Consider the following 18,171-nt stretch of genomic DNA (forward strand, 5'->3'; position numbering starts at 1 on the left):
TACATAAGATGTAATACATTTGCCACATCAGACCTCAAGTTATAATGGTGAGTATTTACTCCAGACACAAGAAATGCTAAATGGGAACCTTTGTCGGGTAATCTGAGTGGTGTACGCTGGTGTTACCACTAATATAACCTATTATATATTCATTAAATGACCAAGTGAATGATGACAAATAACATGTGTAGGTTTACCACCAAACATGGGTAACAGCAAGAGAATAGTAATCGCTGTATTGCATGCAAGTTTGATTGCCTGAAAAAAAACCTTATGGGCCGACACTGTTTTGAGGATACGAACGGATCGAACTTCATTGCTGCATAAGAAATATATATAAGCATTTGCTGTGTACTTAGTTAAAAACTGTATATACCTATGTACCTAAGTAAAATCTCAGATTTTTTTAGCAGTGGCAAAGTTGGATTGTTTAGTTTACGGATTCAAATATATCAAATGTGTGTTTGTTGATATCATAGCATAGTTAGTAGACATCTTATTTTTACATGATTAAATATCGAGGTAAAAACTCAAATTGGACCAGTGACTATACCATCCAAGCATTTGAAAATCTGGAAAAGCCTACACTGCTGAGATATTTTATTACAATCAGACAAGAACTACCGGGGATATTTTCAAATAACGGCATCTGATGGGCATCTACCCTTCCTAATGCCCCACTGTTTAGGTTGGCTTGTTTGTATTCTTTTCAATGGAAATGTATAACGGGAGAGTTGCAGCGTACATTCATAAGATTGAATATTAATGTATTATCGTTCCTATATTATTTTTCTATTTAAGAATTCAAACAAAGAAACGGATAGCCAGCTGCGAAAGAGAAAACCGGAAGTGACCCATCTCCCAAAGCAGGAACTCAACGCAACAGTATGTAAGTTAATGTTCTTAAATGTCCTATTCAAAAGTAAAACAAATGCATAAACCGTTTTTAAAAATTCTAGATGAAATTGATTGATATCTGTGAATTCAAATTTCATTTTGTTGTTGAAAACAAAAACATATATATTATGGTGTCACTGATACCTCAATGCAAGATCGATAGATGCGATGGTGGCATAAAAATTAGGAATGTAAGCACATTGTAACATAATTCATGAAACTGTTACATATCATGTTTCACATACCATGTACTATTTATGAAACACAAAGTTACTTAGAACTTGTAAATAATTGAGACGATGTTTTCGTTATAATCGATTAAATCAAGGATTATAGGATTTGGGTTTTTACGTATGCCTATGTCATTTACAGCTATGTTTACTTTTAAATAATCACACCAGCGAATACCTTTGAACAACATTTAGAATTAGTTTCGGGACACTGCCACGTACATACTCATCCATGTGTGCTACTACATATGAATGCTAAAGAACTGTGGAAATAGATGGTTTCACAGCATCTGCACTTTGGGGTGGAAGGGGACACGCTGGTCACGCTGGTGAAAATACACCAGTTCGTTGCGTGATCAGAATGTTTGGAAAGGATTAAAGAAATGCAGATGCTTGCTTTCCATTTTCTGTCGAAATATCATTCTAAGTATTTTGTGCCTTAAGTATCATATCTTTTGCATGCAATTATGCTTGTAATTGAAACATATTACCTTTCCACATATGTCGGAGTGCACATGATTACTACACTGACATGGTTGAAAAATGTACTCCTCAATAAACTAGAACTTGCTGTGTACCGCTGTTTGCTCGTCAGTTCATGTGTTTCTTAGAAATTATTGTTTGTAGGAATCACAATGTTTTGTATTTCAAGATTATGAAGTGAAGAATTATGTGAAGAAGCTGTCAGCGGACTATCATTCTTACCCGGAATGTATACGGGTCACACACGAAACGTGCGTGCGTGCGTGGGGTGTATGAATCCATAGATCCGCATGCCTGTCAGAGATCGATCCAAAGACCTACATGTTTGTCTCAGATCAGATACTGTGCCCCAAGTACAAGTACTCAAACTCATCAATAAGCTGAGCTTCAGTACAGTTTGTTCTTAAAGGTGCATTGGGATGCTAGCATTGTCATGATATTCACAAAGGCTGACGGTCATTTTGAAATGAAACACAAGATAATTACGCCCAAGGACTTTCTTTAAATTCTGTTACACTCAGACTGATACTGGCCAATACAAGACGTAAACAGGCTACAACTTTGCACGAGTCCCTAACCAACCCAACACTAACAACATATTAGGTGTCTGACTATGAGACACGATACAGAGCTGGTTACACTGACACCCCATTCAATCATCATACTGTGATCGCTTCATCGCCTTGTCATTGAAACAGTTACCAAATGACAAACTTGTTCATTTGCAGGGTGGACGTTGTCATCTTTGATATCCGATATTTGCAAACTTTCTTGTGTCTATATATGCTATAATATCTTAATCAATCGACATACTAGTATATAGTCTTGATGCTGATACCGACCACTTTCATACGAAAATGTTTTGTTGTGTAACGGGCGTGCCTAAGATTATTTAAATGAAATATGACGATCTTGAAAGAGAAACGGGTACATCCTTGACATTTCCGTTGACAAACATCATGTTTCCACATGCGTATGACATTTTAGCATAATCATTGCTCTCTGTTTGAAATTTGAGATATTTAGCCCTCAGTCAACTATACTCGTGACAACTACTAAACCTATCAGACTTTATGTCTAATATAACATAGACTGACAATCTGCCTACGTCATCTGAGGCTCTGTAATCAGATCTACACACGTATTGGCTATAACTCTTTGTACAGGCTGTTGCAATGTTACATATATATTGTAAATACCCATGTCTTTCTGAAGATATGAGGTAAGTCTTTGTAATATATGTGGACACATACCTTGCATCTCACTTTCTGACACACCGTATCTCACCCAGGTACTGCACCTTGCTCAATGGTGCAGAAGAGTCTGACTTTTCGCTGTTGTAAAATCCGCCTTCCTAACACGAGAAATGGACATGAATACCAGTTATTCTGATAAAAAGTATTCACTATTTATTGAATGATATAAATGTGGTCAAAGTCGTGAGTATCCACATACCCGCCTGAATCTAGTTACCATTTCACGTATAATCATTTTCATGCTTTTATCATATCCTTGGGTGCTCACTGTGACCAGTCGAAGTGTCAACTAAAATACAATCTGTACGTCATGTATTAATCTTAACAACAGGGTCATGACCATCTTTAATCAAGTATATACTTTGCATGTTGAATTTCTTATATGATTGATTTCAAGCTGTGTCAAAACTTCATTACCAATCAGGAAGAGTTACACAAGCTTGAGAAGTACCATGGTATGTTCCGGAATACCGTCAACACAAAATAACATGATGTTTTCAAACACTTTCAAAGGTACGAGTTTCAAAGACACGAAGGTAGCTCCGCTCGACGTTTAAAAGGAGAATATATGAGAGGACCATGATGCCAAGCTGAAGCCAATACTGTCGGTATGGTTTTACCAGTTTCAGTAATTCGATTTATGAACTCAAAGATTTCGTCGGTGTTAGCATATGATTCCAGGAAATTCTATACAATTAACATATTGATAAATAGTTAATGTGCCAGTAAGTGCCACCTCACTTGGATCTGTGCAGTCACGATGATCGGATGTGTGGCTCCGCCTGCTGGTCTCATCATCACACTGTGGACTTGGACAAATGGTTTTAGTTAAACAATCGACCAGAACACTGAAGGCGTTAAATTGTTTGGCCCGTTTAGTCAGTGTAGTGATTTCTGTGTTCAGTTTTGTTCGCTATTTAAGACCAAGTACGTGGTAACTACGTGCAAGCGAGGAATGCCAGACGTGCTGGGCAGACATGCTGCGGTATTCCAAGCCACCTGCCAGGGTAAGTGCTCTCTGGACCACAACACTGTATCTCTGTCATACGGGTTGAAAAGAGGCACAGACAACAGAATAACATTTTCTTTACCCGGGTACAGTTGCTATGCAATCTAAACCTAGTTTATATGGTGCATACGAGTGATCTCATATATATAACTGAAGTTCTGTCAGGATGTTTTGAAACTGGTAATCTATGTTTCTGTTATTTTACATGTATTGACCTGTGTTTGTGGTGTAGGGACATCAGTATGGAAGTGAGAGTATACACGAGTCAAGCATTGGTCGACCCACCAGCAGCACCACAAAAGACTATAATAATGACATTCAAAACCTGAATCTAATACATTGCATTAAGCTGTGTGAGTTACGGGCGACACAATACCACTCCCACGAGTCAGCGGAAACAGTTTTATCGTGAATATCAACATGTCGAATGTTTATGATGATGTACTCCTGTTCGTGAATATCAACATGTCGAATGTTTATGATGATGTACTCCTGTTCGTGAATATCAACATGTCGAATGTTTATGATGATGTACTCCTGTTCGTGAATATCAACATGTCGAATGTTTATGATGATGTACTCCTGTTCGTGAATGAAGTGAAGCCTAACACCCCAACTGTCCTGTTACCAAGATTCCATTTCAGCCAGAAAGGTTTTGATACACAGAGAACACTAGTATACATTACAGCGGTTATCTACAATTTGGGAAAACTAAGACATTAGAGAATGTTATACAGGCGTATTGAAACGATTTATCGAATCTACCAAAGAATAGATTCGCGGCAAATTTCAACGTAATTTCTCATGTTGCACACGATCTTCAAATCCTTCTAATTTATATATCAAATCTGGCCTCTTGTGAGACAGTTTTTCAAACAACTCCTTGGCCGACACTGACATGTACAGAGACTTAACGAGCACCAAGCATTCGTCGCACCTGTGGAGAGCTTGTTGACAGATCTGGAATTGACCTTCTACGTAAGGGGGTGACTGGCTTGGAGAAATAACTGAACAAGTTAACTCACTATGTTGAAATGTAATTGAAACTCAGGATCAGAAATCGGTTCTATATGTGTGTCGTGTGTGGCAGCAGAGACTGTTGGATGAATTGTCAGTGGCAGAAAACTATTGAAGTGCGTGTAAAACGTCTAGAGTTTGTTGTTAACGAACATGTTGTTTGGCCGAAATATATTCGAATTTGTACCTTCTTTCCCTTAAGAAATATGATTCAGCAATATAAATGCCCACCTACCTCTAAACAACAGCAGTCAGTGCAACTGTCAACCTACCTGGCCATGCACATCTTCAGTGCAACTGTCAACCTACCTGGCCATGCACATCTTCAGTGCAACTGTCAACCTACCTCGCCATGCACATCTTCAGTGCAACTGTCAACCTACCTCGCCATGCACATCTTCAGGACAACTGTCAACCTACCTCGCCATGCACATCTTCAGTGCAACTGTCAACCTACCTCGCCATGCACATCTTCAGGACAACTGTCAACCTGCCTCGCCATGCACATCTTCAGTGCAACTGTGAACCTGCCTCGCCATGCACATCTTCAGTGCAACTGTCAACCTGCCTCGCCATGCACATCTTCAGTGCAACTGTCAACCTACCTCGCCATTCACATCTACAGTGCAACTGTCAACCTACCTGGCCATGCACATCTTCAGTGCAACTGTCAACCTACCTCGCCATGCACATCTTCAGTGCAACTGTCAACCTACTTGGCCATTCACATCTTCGGTGCAACTGTCAACCTACCTGGCCATGCACATCTTCAGTGCAACTGTCAACCTACCTCGCTATGCACATCTTCAGTGCAACTGTCAACCTACCTCGCCATGCACATCTTCAGTGCAACTGTCAACCTACCTCGCCATGCACATCTTCAGTGCAACTGTCAACCTACCTCGCCATGCACATCTTCAGTGCAACTGTCAACCTACCTCGCCTTTCACATCTTCAGTGCAACTGTCAACCTACCTCGCCATGCACATCTTCAGTGCAACTGTCATCCTACCTCGCCATGCACATCTTCAGTGCAACTGTCAACCTGCCTCGCCATGCACATCTTCAGGACAACTGTCAACCTACCTGGCCATGCACATCTTCAGTGCAACTGTCAACCTACCTGACCATGCACATCTTCAGTGCAACTGTCAACCTACCTGGCCATGCACATCTTCAGTGCAACTGTCAACCTACCTGGCCATGCACATCTTCAGTGCAACTGTCAACCTACCTCGCCATGCACATCTTCAGTGCAACTGTCAACCTACCTCGCCATGCACATCTTCAGTGCAACTGTCAACCTACCTCGCCTTTCACATCTTCAGTGCAACTGTCAACCTACCTCGCCATGCACATCTTCAGTGCATCCGTCAACCTACCTCGCCATGCACATCTTCAGTGCAACTGTCAACCTGCCTCGCCATGCACATCTTCAGGACAACTGTCAACCTGCCTCGCCATGCACATCTTCAGTGCAACTGGCAACCTACCTCGCCATGCACATTTTCAGGACAACTGTCAACCTGCCTCGCCATGCACATCTTCAGGACAACTGTCAACCTGCCTCGCCATGCACATCTTCAGGACAACTGTCAACCTGCCTCGCTTTGCACATCTTCAGTGCAACTGTCAACCTACCTCGCCATGACAACTGTCATCTTCCAGTGCAATCTTCTGTCAACCTGCCTCGCCATGCACATCTTCAGGACAACTGTCAACCTGCCTCGCCATGCACATCTTCAGTGCAACTGTCAACCTACCTCGCCATGCACATCTTCAGGACAACTGTCAACCTACCTCGCCATGCACATCTTCAGGACAACTGTCAACCTGCCTCGCCATGCACATCTTCAGTGCAACTGTCAACCTGCCTCGCCATGCACATCTTCAGGACAACTGTCAACCTGCCTCGCAATGCACATCTTCAGTGCAACTGTCAACCTACCTCGCCATGCACATCTTCAGGACAACTGTCAACCTACCTCGCCATGCACATTTTCAGGACAACTGTCAACCTGCCTCGCCATGCACATCTTCAGGACAAATGTCAACCTGCCTCGCCATGCACATCTTCAGTGCAACTGTCAACCTGCCTCGCCATGCACATCTTCAGTGCAACTGTCAACCTACCTCGCCATGCACATCTTCAGGACAACTGTCAACCTACCTCGCCATGCACATCTTCAGGGCAACTGTCAACCTGCCTCGCCTTGCACATCTTCAGTGACCGCCCGTGCCCCACCTTACAATAGCTGATATGACGTATTGTATTTGCCTCTGAGTACACTTTCAACAACGCTGAAGGTTATACTTCCTGTAGGTCTGTGACTTTATGAATAGACGTGAGGACGATTTGTTACATATTTACCAAAATATTTAAAATTTTGGTCTAAAAATCAACTTTCGAAAGACCTGCCGAAACTTGTGTAACCTGGTGAAGTTTGTTGCAGGGCCTATTACAATTGGGTCGCCCTGCTGGGAGAACGGCTGGTGTTCTGTGCTGCCTCACTCTCATTGCTATGGAGGCAGATGTCGTTGCGACGTGGGCTACAGTCTGGACCACTCCGACAACAGGTGCAAGCGGCTAACAAGTATGGGTAACGGTATTTGCTGCGTGCATGTCGAAGAATGAAAGTGAAAAGATAAAAGGAAGAGTTTCGAGTTGCTCAAATTCTAAACACATGAAAGTAACACAATATTAGTGAAGTTGACCTACCATTGTCCTTAATGATAGAGTTAAGTTTAGAAACTTTCCTTTTGACAGTTGCTGTTTCTCTATTAATTCTATTAATACCCTCTAGTGGGCTGAATGCATGTCACATTGTCATTCCACTAAACCCTACGTTTTCGTCCCAGTGCAAGCAATCACCTCATCGCCTCGCATGTCAACAGTTCAAGCAATCACCCCCTCGCGTCGATGTTATGTGCGGGATTTCCTGAATGCACCTGTTATGAAGAGAGAGCAGAATATCTTTGAAGGTCGTTTCCCGAATGTCAGTTCGATCATATTTAATACGTGGAGATCTTTACAGCTATCAAGCTAGTTATTACATCGATGAAGCTATTTCAATCTGAACATTATTTAGCCTCATATAGTAAATTGAGGATGGTGCGTGTACAATAAGTACACACTGTGTTCTCTTTCAATACCAAAGTGACATCAGGTTCATACCTAGGGGGAGACCGCCTCCGTGGTGTAGTGGTTAGAGCGTCCGCCCGGAGAGCGGAAGGTCGCGGGTTCGATCCCCGACCGAGTCATACCAAAAGACGTTAAAATATGGTACTTGTTGGTCCCTGTCTGGCGCTCGGCATTAATGGGTACAACAAGGACTGGTCGGCTCGGAGTCAGTATAATGTGTCTGAGTGGGGTATTTCTGCTTCACTGCGGCATGGTATCTCAGTGGGCTAGCACTATAAAACCAGCTTCAGTCTGGGCTAGTACAAGCAGCCGCACATACACATACACACGCATGCACGTAAAATATGGTACTTGATGGTCCCTGTCTGGCGCTCGGCATTAATGGGTACAACAAGGACTGGTCGGCTCGGAGTCAGTATAATGTGTCTGAGTGGGGTATTTCTGCTTCACTGCGGCATGGTATCTCAGTGGGCTAGCACTATAAAACCAGCTTCAGTCTGGGCTAGTACAAGCAGCCGCACATACACATACACACGCATGCACGTAAAATATGGTACTTGATGGTCCCTGTCTGGCGCTTGGCATTAATGGGTACAACAAGGACTGGTCGGCTCGGAGTCAGTATAATGTGTCTGAGTGGGGTATTTCTGCTTCACTGCGGCATGGTATCTCAGTGGGCTAGCACTATAAAATCAGCTTCAGTCTGGGCTAGTACAAGCAGCCGCACATACACATACACACGCATGCACGTCGTCATATGAGTGAAATATTCTCAAGCACGACGTTAAACCCAATTTCACCTCACCTCACCTACGGGGAAACGTTTAGATCCATTAGGCACATTTGATCTTTATCTGTATTCTAAGAGCAGTATGTTATCCGTCGTAAGAATTAACAATTACCTTGTAATGTATTAGGTTCTTTTGTGGACGATGAGAGACGCTTGCATTCGTTTTATAAAAACTCACACGATTACAAGACTTAATCACAATGCCTGTTTGGTATATTACGAGTGTGGGAGCACAGTGTGAGATGAACAGTCCTTCATGTATATCGTGTGTTATGTAGTTGTGAGAGTGGACAACACGTGTGACAACAGCATGGACTGCTATGCAACAGCTGGCACGATATGCTACGATGCTGTCTGTGTTTGTGAACCTGGATACATAATGGACAACGCTTACAACTGCAGGGTCATCAATGGTAGGTTCCAGGGAGGAGCCCTTGGGTCGTGGCGTTGCTTTACAATAGTAAACTGAAATAGTCATACTGAATGTTGTCTGGCTGAAGGTCTGTGGATTCATGAAAACGTTTTAGTTTTTTGTCTATTTACCAAGCCATTAAATAATTTAGTATGAAGTAGTTACTTCTCGCATAAGTTGAGGGGCGATCGTGCTGGCGTAATCGTGAAACATTTCTGTCACTTTTCTACATGTTCTTAACAGTTTATGTGGTGCCTCACTCTCACTGCTATCGCCACAGATGTCGTTGTGACGTAGGGTACAGTCTAGACCACTCCGACAACAAGTGCATGAGGCTAACAGGTACTGGTACCAAGATTCCAGCAGTATGTGCAAAGTGTATGATAACTGAACGAAATCCAAATAACTGAGTGCCAATCGTGCAATACTACTGCCGGAATTTAATGAAAATAATAACGACAAAACCCCATTTATAAATAGTCATAATAAATCTCTAAAAGCAGAGTCCATTTTGTAATTTCGACTTTCTATCAGATGTAACCTCTTTTCTGAAGAGGCGAAATTCTCATGCATGCCGAATACTCCTTACATTTTCTTTCCTCAATAGTGACAGTGATATTTTTGACATATGATCATTGGATCATATGTCAAATAAAGTCACACACGAGAAAATATTTACAATTAAACGTCAGCAGATCACTGAAACAAACGTTATGGATCTTAAAGAACAAATAACTTTTTTTGTACTCTTTTAACCACTACATATGAAACACGTGTGGTTATTCTTAAGCGGAACACCAAATTCGTTCTTAAAAAAACTTGTGGTTAATTAATACCGAGCGATTAAAAGTTGCCAACCTACAGCTGCTTCACTCTCGCCCGCCAATGAAACCACAGAGGTTACGTAACTCTGTCTCCAGAGCACTGCAGCGAACCGGAAGTGACGTTATGTAAGGAAGGATTTTCAGTTAGTTGTATGTAAAGTGTGTAACAAGCCCGTCATTTTGCTGATTTCAATCCATCCAGAACACTTAGCACGTTGATAGATCGTAACCTCGTTAATGCACATAACAAGCCTGCACAAGGTGAATGTCTAGCAACCTCAAAGACTGAAACGAAAATACTGCGGAGGCTCCATGTTTGGTCACTGTTGGGTGAGATTCACACGCTTGATTGCACAATAAGCACCAGAACATGTCAAAACATGAAAAATCTCTGAGGATGCATTCTCTGGAAAAAAAATCCCAGGCGGTGCTTGTGTGGAATTGGACAGAGAGAAGCAGCCATTATAATTTACCCGAAACAGGATGTTGTACGGATCATGACAAGCACATTACAAACAGTAGTGGTTCTTTCAGTATTCACAATTCAAGGTCACGTGTGTTGTTACATAGTCAGTACTGTAAACAATGTTATTTTGTAGTATAACAGTGTAATAGCAACACTTCCTGGTGAATCCGTACGGCTGGTCGTCAAGATGATTATAAAGTATTATATGTGGATGTCGCTATCATATCGACGAATTAGCCAATAATATAATTGTTACACACCGCTGTACCGTTTAGAAGCTAGCTTCAAGACAAGCAAGCAAACGGTTTCGCTTTGAAAGTCAGTCAGGGAGCATGTGCATTCAGCACTTTCACTGAACTATCTATACTTCCTGCGAATGTTATGCCTTTTACTGGTTTCTCGGATTATACATATTACTTAGCGGTTACATTGAAAACACCGCCCAAGAGAAACCCGGCTGATGACTGGAGTTAGTACGTTTCCTTACATATAACTAGCTCAACTTAACGTGTACCCCTCATGTGCACAGGACATTGGCAGAGAACCTTATCATCAACATTCTCCAATCATCAGCAAACAAACTGAAATGCACTGAGTTATCCATAAAGGATAGACAACGCGTAGTTCCATAAAATCACAATGTATTTCCATAATGCCACTAGTTTTACAAATGTAAAAACAGAATGTAGAACCTGTGTAGCGTGTGGAAGGTATTGTGTATACACTCACTGTTTTGAGTGTGTTTTTCTCAACTCTACCTCTTACCTTTAAAATTTCAAACTGAGAATATAACGTGCTGGTTTAGACTGGGAAGTGTCAAGACATCAGAAGCACTATAGTTACATTTCTGAACATAAGTTGTTCGCTAGTGGAAGCTGATTGGTTGCCGGATTGTGCTGATCTCCTTTGATTTCAGATTGTAAGAAGTTTTGCAGGAAGTTCGTTCACTACATACGCCATGTCATCCTCTACTATGACATCAGTGCTGACGTGATGGGGCGGGAGGAGTGCCTGAAGAAATGTCTAGTCTCAAAGGTATGCATGACACTAGACTTCATGAGTGGCATGTGCTATATTCAGAATGCCACGTGGTATGATGCAGCGCCAATTTCCCGGTTTAAACCGGTCGAAGGTGACCATTACCAGCGAAACTGTAACTGGTAACACCACGAAGATAGATTTCCATGGAGTGATCATCACACCGAAATCAAAGAAAGGGTTCATAGTATAATAGCACTAAAACTGAGCTCCCTTGTGACAAAGGCTACCATCCAGGCAAGGTAATAAAGAATGCATAGTTGCTGCCTAAAGTCGTTGTGTTATCTATGCTGCACATCCAATACTGATCACACTGGTGGTCTGCTTTGTGTCATCATCAATAATGCACCACCGCCTGTTAAGATTAATTAGTTTTCTGAAAGGGTTACACAACAAACACCAAGAAAAAGGGTCGGACTACACAGAAATAACACGTGACGTATTCGTCACTACCTCATATTCATCACATGAATATCTGATGCGTTACATGTGAATCATTCAGACAGAAAGTCCATCTGCTGTATCTCTCAACTTCACCTGCATCATGTTTAGATGAATGTTTAGAATATGACACCACAAACAGCAAAACAGAGTGTTCATTAATTTGTTAAAACTCTGCTTACATTTAATACTGAAGAAATATACGAAGACATTTAATAATTGTTTAAGTTGCGAGCAAAAATAATTTTTACAACCAACATTGTTACATTGTGACCCTCAGAGATACTGGTATCAGGAGATATCAGCTGACATCATCACAAGTTCTGCCACGAAATGACCAGAATACTCACGGTCGTGTGCCCCCAAATTGAATGACAATGCTAACTGTTCAGTGATCGATCAACACCCTTTCTATCCAAAGGTCACACTTATAAGTCAATATAATGGATGTTAAACATGGCCATCAACATGGCAATGTTGTACAGAAGGTTTGATCCTTCTGATCACAAAACATGGGATTCAACGCAAGTCTTCTCGGGAGTCCTTTGTGTTATCTTGCTGACTGTGTTCAGGGATTATGTTGTAAGAACTGTAGTAAGACCTGGCACAGACAGCGGTCGATGCAATGCTGTTCGGTGATATCTGCTTCCCGAATCAACTGATATGTCTTGACTTGGCACCAAATACCGCCTTGACATAATGCTGCCATCTCTAAAACAAGCTTATTCTTACTCATCTCACGTACTTTGGATACTGTCCAACGACTGACAAGACGACTGACAACCACTGGCGGCCCTCACGGGACAAACCAACATTAAATGCTTTACTTTAGGTAAAAAACAAGAACGGGTTGCAACATATTTTCGTGAAAAATCCTCCCTGTTACTTAAAATTCATAGTCAAATACACCACATTTTTAAAAGCAATATGTTGCGATGTCACCGCGCTATAGACAGTAATTCGTTTACATAAGACATGGAAATGAACGAATAATTCATTCAAATCTCTGGTATCTATGATTTATCAAATTACATGACGCAAATGTCGCTGTCGTTTTGCCACTTTGCCGTGTTGTATCAGTCTGGTTATCAGTCCGACAGAGAAATTGACAGTATAGGTGATAAATAGTTTTTTTAATGTCTTCTCATAGTTATTGCAAAACCGACAAAGACATGAAAATATCAAGAAGATGGCTTAGGGACTCCGTCAGGTCACACACCATATTGTGAAAGTAGGACATAGATTAGGAAAGCTAACTAGCTGATAAAAAGGGATCGAAAACAGCATCGCTTGGCACCATTTCAGAAGCTAATAAACAAATAATTTTGATCTGATTAATTTTATTTTTTACCTGTATATCCTCACTGAATGAACAGGGCTAAGCCTTTCCACCAAGCCCATTTGGAGTTATCAAATAAGCATTCCTGCATCGATATCTGTTTGGTAGGAGGGTGCTGCACTCCTCAATTTAGAATTTGAAACAAACAGGACATGTCAATTATTTCATTGCATTTTGTGAAGTTACTAAGTATTACTAAAGTTTAAAGTTCAAATTACTCATACTATACTACTCACACTTTGCTAAGGATCACACAAATTCCCAACTCTACTTAAACAAAGATTTATAATTTGAAACTGTATCCATACAAAACTATATGAATAATGATATGGTAATCATCCCTCTTTAGGCAAACAGCCACTATTATCTAACCTTATGCACTTGATACACGAGTAACCATAAAAATGGTTTTCATGGCACCAATCAACCATTTTGCAAATCATGGAACGAGTCATTGACAAGAACACAACACCTGTCAATAGCAGGTTTGGGATCCACAAGATGCAGTGACATACCATGCTTACAATAAGCTTAGATATTTAAACCAAATTTGACCCCACATCATAGTATTCTGTTGAATCAATGATTTGATCCTTAGCAAGGTGTGAATAGTATATTTATCCCCATTTGTTGTTGTGGTAGAATAAAGTTTCAATTAGTATACAATCTACCTGAAGAATCCGTAATGGGCAGTGGTGTGCCATATTTAGTCTGGTGCTATATTTAGATGGGATTCTGGAGGCTCCACCATGTTCAGACTCACAGCAGATTATAAAATGACCGTGAAAGGACCATAAGGGCCGTATTCCAGAATCATCTGCCTGTGAGAGGTCATCCTCGATAATCTCCAGGGTATACGTTACGATCACTCTCCAATAGAGTGATCGAAAGGTATACCCTGGAGATTATCGAGGATGGTGAGAGGTATATAAGGAGAGCTGGTTATTGCCTCTCATCTCACATTACATCTCAAGTCGCCAGAAGACCAACATTGTGTGTGATGACCTCACGAGGGGCGATTAAAAGTCAAACAAAATGGTGATCGTGACACTGGAACATAACAAAAGCAATTTGCTTGAGGTTGACAGATTACATGTAGAGAAAAATAAAACATAAAAACAGCTGCATTTGTATCTTTTCCTAGGCGAGGCTACATACTTTTTGATCGACTGTGCCCTACTGGGCCTGATTTAAGTTGTTTACAGTGAGACACCAAACCGTTTTGTCATTCCATCATAGTGTCTTTCAATTTCTACAGAGCACATGTGATTCCAATGTAAAAGAATGAAGTACACAGGGCTGGATTCAGCTTTTTTCAGAAAGGAGGGGTTCACAGTTCGTTTTCACCCGTTTTCACGACAGTTTCAATGGTCATTTAATAAACTTTCAGAACAAAATTCAGGACACAATACTTATATGTGTTATTACAGATGTAATTTTAAATTCTTTTTAGTGTCTGCTATTCTGTATATTTAAGAGTGTTAGTGTTAGTGGATTATTCTATGAAATATCTAGGATAAGTTGCAGCACTGTTGTAACACTGTCTGTAGCACTATTGTTGTGCACACTTGTCGGGCATACGTCAAGCTCGTCAAACATAGTCAGCTAGGCAGAATATGTGCATGAGAATTACCGACCTATGCAGCTTATATGCATGAGAACTGCAGACCGGTGGTAGGGACATAGGAAACGTAAAAAAAAAAGACTTTACGGAGGAGAGATTAGTGCAGAAAGTAGCAAAGTCCAAAGTGACTTATTTGGAACAGATGAACCTACCATGGCTTTGTGCAAATAAGTGAGCACTGATATTGTATTACAAATGACACTTTTTAAATGCCCATTTTGAAATTAGATTTAGCTTCATCATAAACGATAGCTGACGTAAAAAACAATAACTTAAATACTGAAACTATTAAGGATGAAGCTACCATGGAGTCTCACTATCACTGTAAAAAGAAACAGGTATAAGGGTTCGTCTCAAAAGCAAAACCAACATGGATTGAGGACGGGCTGGGGGAATAGAGATATCAGCTAAGATAATTGGCTCGTCACGCCGAAGACCCGGTTTGAATCCCCACAAAGGGTACAATGTGTGAAGCCCATTTTCTGGTGTCCCCCGCCGTGATGTTGCTGGAATATTGCTAAAAGCGGCGTAAAACCAAACTCAGTCAGTCAGTCAGTCAGTCAGCTAAGATAAGAAATCCTTTGTGGAATTAAACTGGGGAACTAAACGGCATGTCATAACAATTTGCAAATAATATCCAGTCCTGTCGATCTCTAGGTGGTCATGCCACGTATATATACTTTGAGACATTAAATACGATGGCTTTTCTTAAGCTTTTCTATGGGTATCATCCTTTTTACATATATCAACATAAGCTTTATGAAAGAAAGACACGTAAGATCAATTTTCAACACACATGAAAAGGCCTAAAATATCTTTGAGATGGCCCCTTGTGCCTGACGGCAGCACATGCTTTTCATGCCAGGTGAGTCCACGGTCCGTCGTCATACCTGGCTGAGCGACCTAATTGCCACCTATAGTCTTATCTATTATTTTCAGCAGCTATTCGTATGTTTCCTTAGTGTTGCCCGATTTTACGAGTAAACATGCTTTTTCTAGATATCGTTTTGCGCATCCCGCTGAACCCAGTTAGCCCGCTGTGGGTTATTTCGACATATGCTATTTTCAGTTGTGTAAATTTTAGGGATATAGAGTAACACCCTAAAACCAGTCGTTGTTGTTTTCTATTTCCGGTAGTACTTTAGTCGCTCATCTGCTTTAAAAGTAGGCTGGACAAGCAAATAGGTCAGGGCCGACAGACATCGAGAGGAGCACGGACAAACCAGAAGAAAGGCAAGCCAGGGACTTGAAGGGGCGAACTGACCAGTCAATCCAGGTATCTAACGCCAAGTGTCAGCATCACTTTCCCCTTGTAGCCTCTGTCGGACTCTATAATTTGTGTGCAAGTTGTTCGCCCTGCCCAATAAGTTGTACCTTAGCATTAAAGACTACCCTTCTTTGTTAACACCACACCCCGTTTTGTATCAGCTAAGTTATTACAAGTGCAAGATAGCTTTCTACATTTAACAACATTTCCCACATTTTGTGTAAACCACAACAGAATATTTTTAATATGAGTAGCCCATGTGGTACGATTCGAGATGGCCTGTGATTTGAACACTGGCGCGGCAGTCTGTAATCAGCCAAATACAGTAGCCTGCACCAATACTTGATAACCCTGGTGGTATACAGAAGTTGGACAGGGGCTCTGCGACACTCTACCAATACCAGAACATTGTTTGTTGTTTTAACTCTTCAAAACAGAAACTTGACATAGGACAAATTTGAATTTTAGGAAAATAGAAACCAATCCATGCAGAATCCCAGCATGTGGGGGAATGGTTGCCGACGACAAAACGTTTGAAAAAAGAAACGTTTAACAAACAGTCACGTCTGTAGTGAATCGCTAAAGCGCACCCTACATACATGAAATGCACGAGCATCATGAAATTGTGTATCACCCTGAGCTGAAGCCTATGATTAATTAATGGTACTGCACATGCATTGTTTTAAGCCACCATAGACGACAAGAGAATGAAAAGGCTGAGAGAAGCTCAACGACACAACGCCATCGCTGACAAGGACGGACATCGCAGCATGATGTTGCAAGGCACTTCAGCGTGTCCAGACAAACCATTTCAAACCTATGGACCCGAATACAAAACTACTGGGTGTGTTAATGACAGACCCAGATCAGGTCGACCTGGAGTTACCACCACCGCCGCCCAGGATCGCTACATCCAGTTGAGGTATTTTCGTTCAAACACCACGGCCACATCATCCACAACAATCCAAATCCCTGGACTGCTCCGAATCTCCGACCAGACAGTGCGCAATTGGCTATGGAAAGCCAGACTTTTTGCCAGAAGACCACTTCAACGTCACGTCGTTCCCTACGTCAACGTGATCTTTGGAACATGAGAATGCTCGACCTCACGTTGCACATGTTTGACAGGTCTTCCTCTAGCAAAACAATGTTCAGTTGTTATCTTGGCCTTCTCGATCACCGGATTTGTCCCCCATTGAACATCTATGGGATACTCTTGATCGACGCTTGCGCCAGCGTAATCCGCTACCTCAGGTGAGGTGAGGTGAAATTGGGTTTAACGTCTCGCTGGAGAATATTTCGCTCATATGACGACGTGCATGAGTGTGTATGTGTATGTGGGGCTGCTTGTACTAGCCCAGACTTAAGCTGGTTTTATAGTGCTAGTTCACTGAGGTACCATGCCGCAGTGAAGCATGAATACCCCACTCAGACACATTATACTGACTCCGAGCCGACCAGTCCTTGTTGTACCCATTAATGCCGATCGCCAGGCAGGGACCAACAAGTACCATATTTTAATGTCTTTTGGTATGACGCGGCCGGGGATCGAACCCGCGACCTTCCGCTCTCCGGGCGGACGCTCTAACCACTACTTATACACCACGGAGGCGGTCTCCGCTACCTCAGACACTACAAGAACTGCACACAGCACTTCAGCAAGTGTATCAAAACATTCCCCAAGACAGCATTCGGCATCTTCTTTCCTCTATGGGTCACTGCTGCCAAGCTGTTATCGATGCTCATGGTGGTCACACCAGATACTGACATTTTACTCTCACCAAGTGGCTTCAATAGCCCTCTGTGGTTTTACCAAACACTTTCTGGATAATCATGTTTTGGAAATTTGTAAAGTGATGATTTTACTGTAACTGAGCACTGATGTCATGTTTGAATCAGTTTTATGCACTCAGGAAGTAAACTCCAAACCAGCATG

The 18,171-nt window shown here is 41.7% G+C and overlaps 1 long non-coding RNA gene across 1 annotated transcript; it reads right to left on the reverse strand.

Annotated features, from left to right (window-relative positions):
- Positions 1–385: 385 nt before the first annotated feature.
- Positions 386–17,964, reverse strand: LOC124262788. The gene is made up of 3 exons (XR_006894697.1): positions 17,955–17,964; positions 16,671–16,675; positions 386–693 (listed from the first exon to the last, which is right to left on the reverse strand). It is a non-coding gene; the product is annotated as an uncharacterized LOC124262788 (long non-coding RNA).
- Positions 17,965–18,171: the final 207 nt, after the last annotated feature.

This window comes from Haliotis rubra, unplaced genomic scaffold (genome assembly GCF_003918875.1).
Source record: "Haliotis rubra isolate DU_JTF1 unplaced genomic scaffold, ASM391887v1 Scf855, whole genome shotgun sequence".
NCBI lineage: Eukaryota > Metazoa > Mollusca > Gastropoda > Lepetellida > Haliotidae > Haliotis > Haliotis rubra.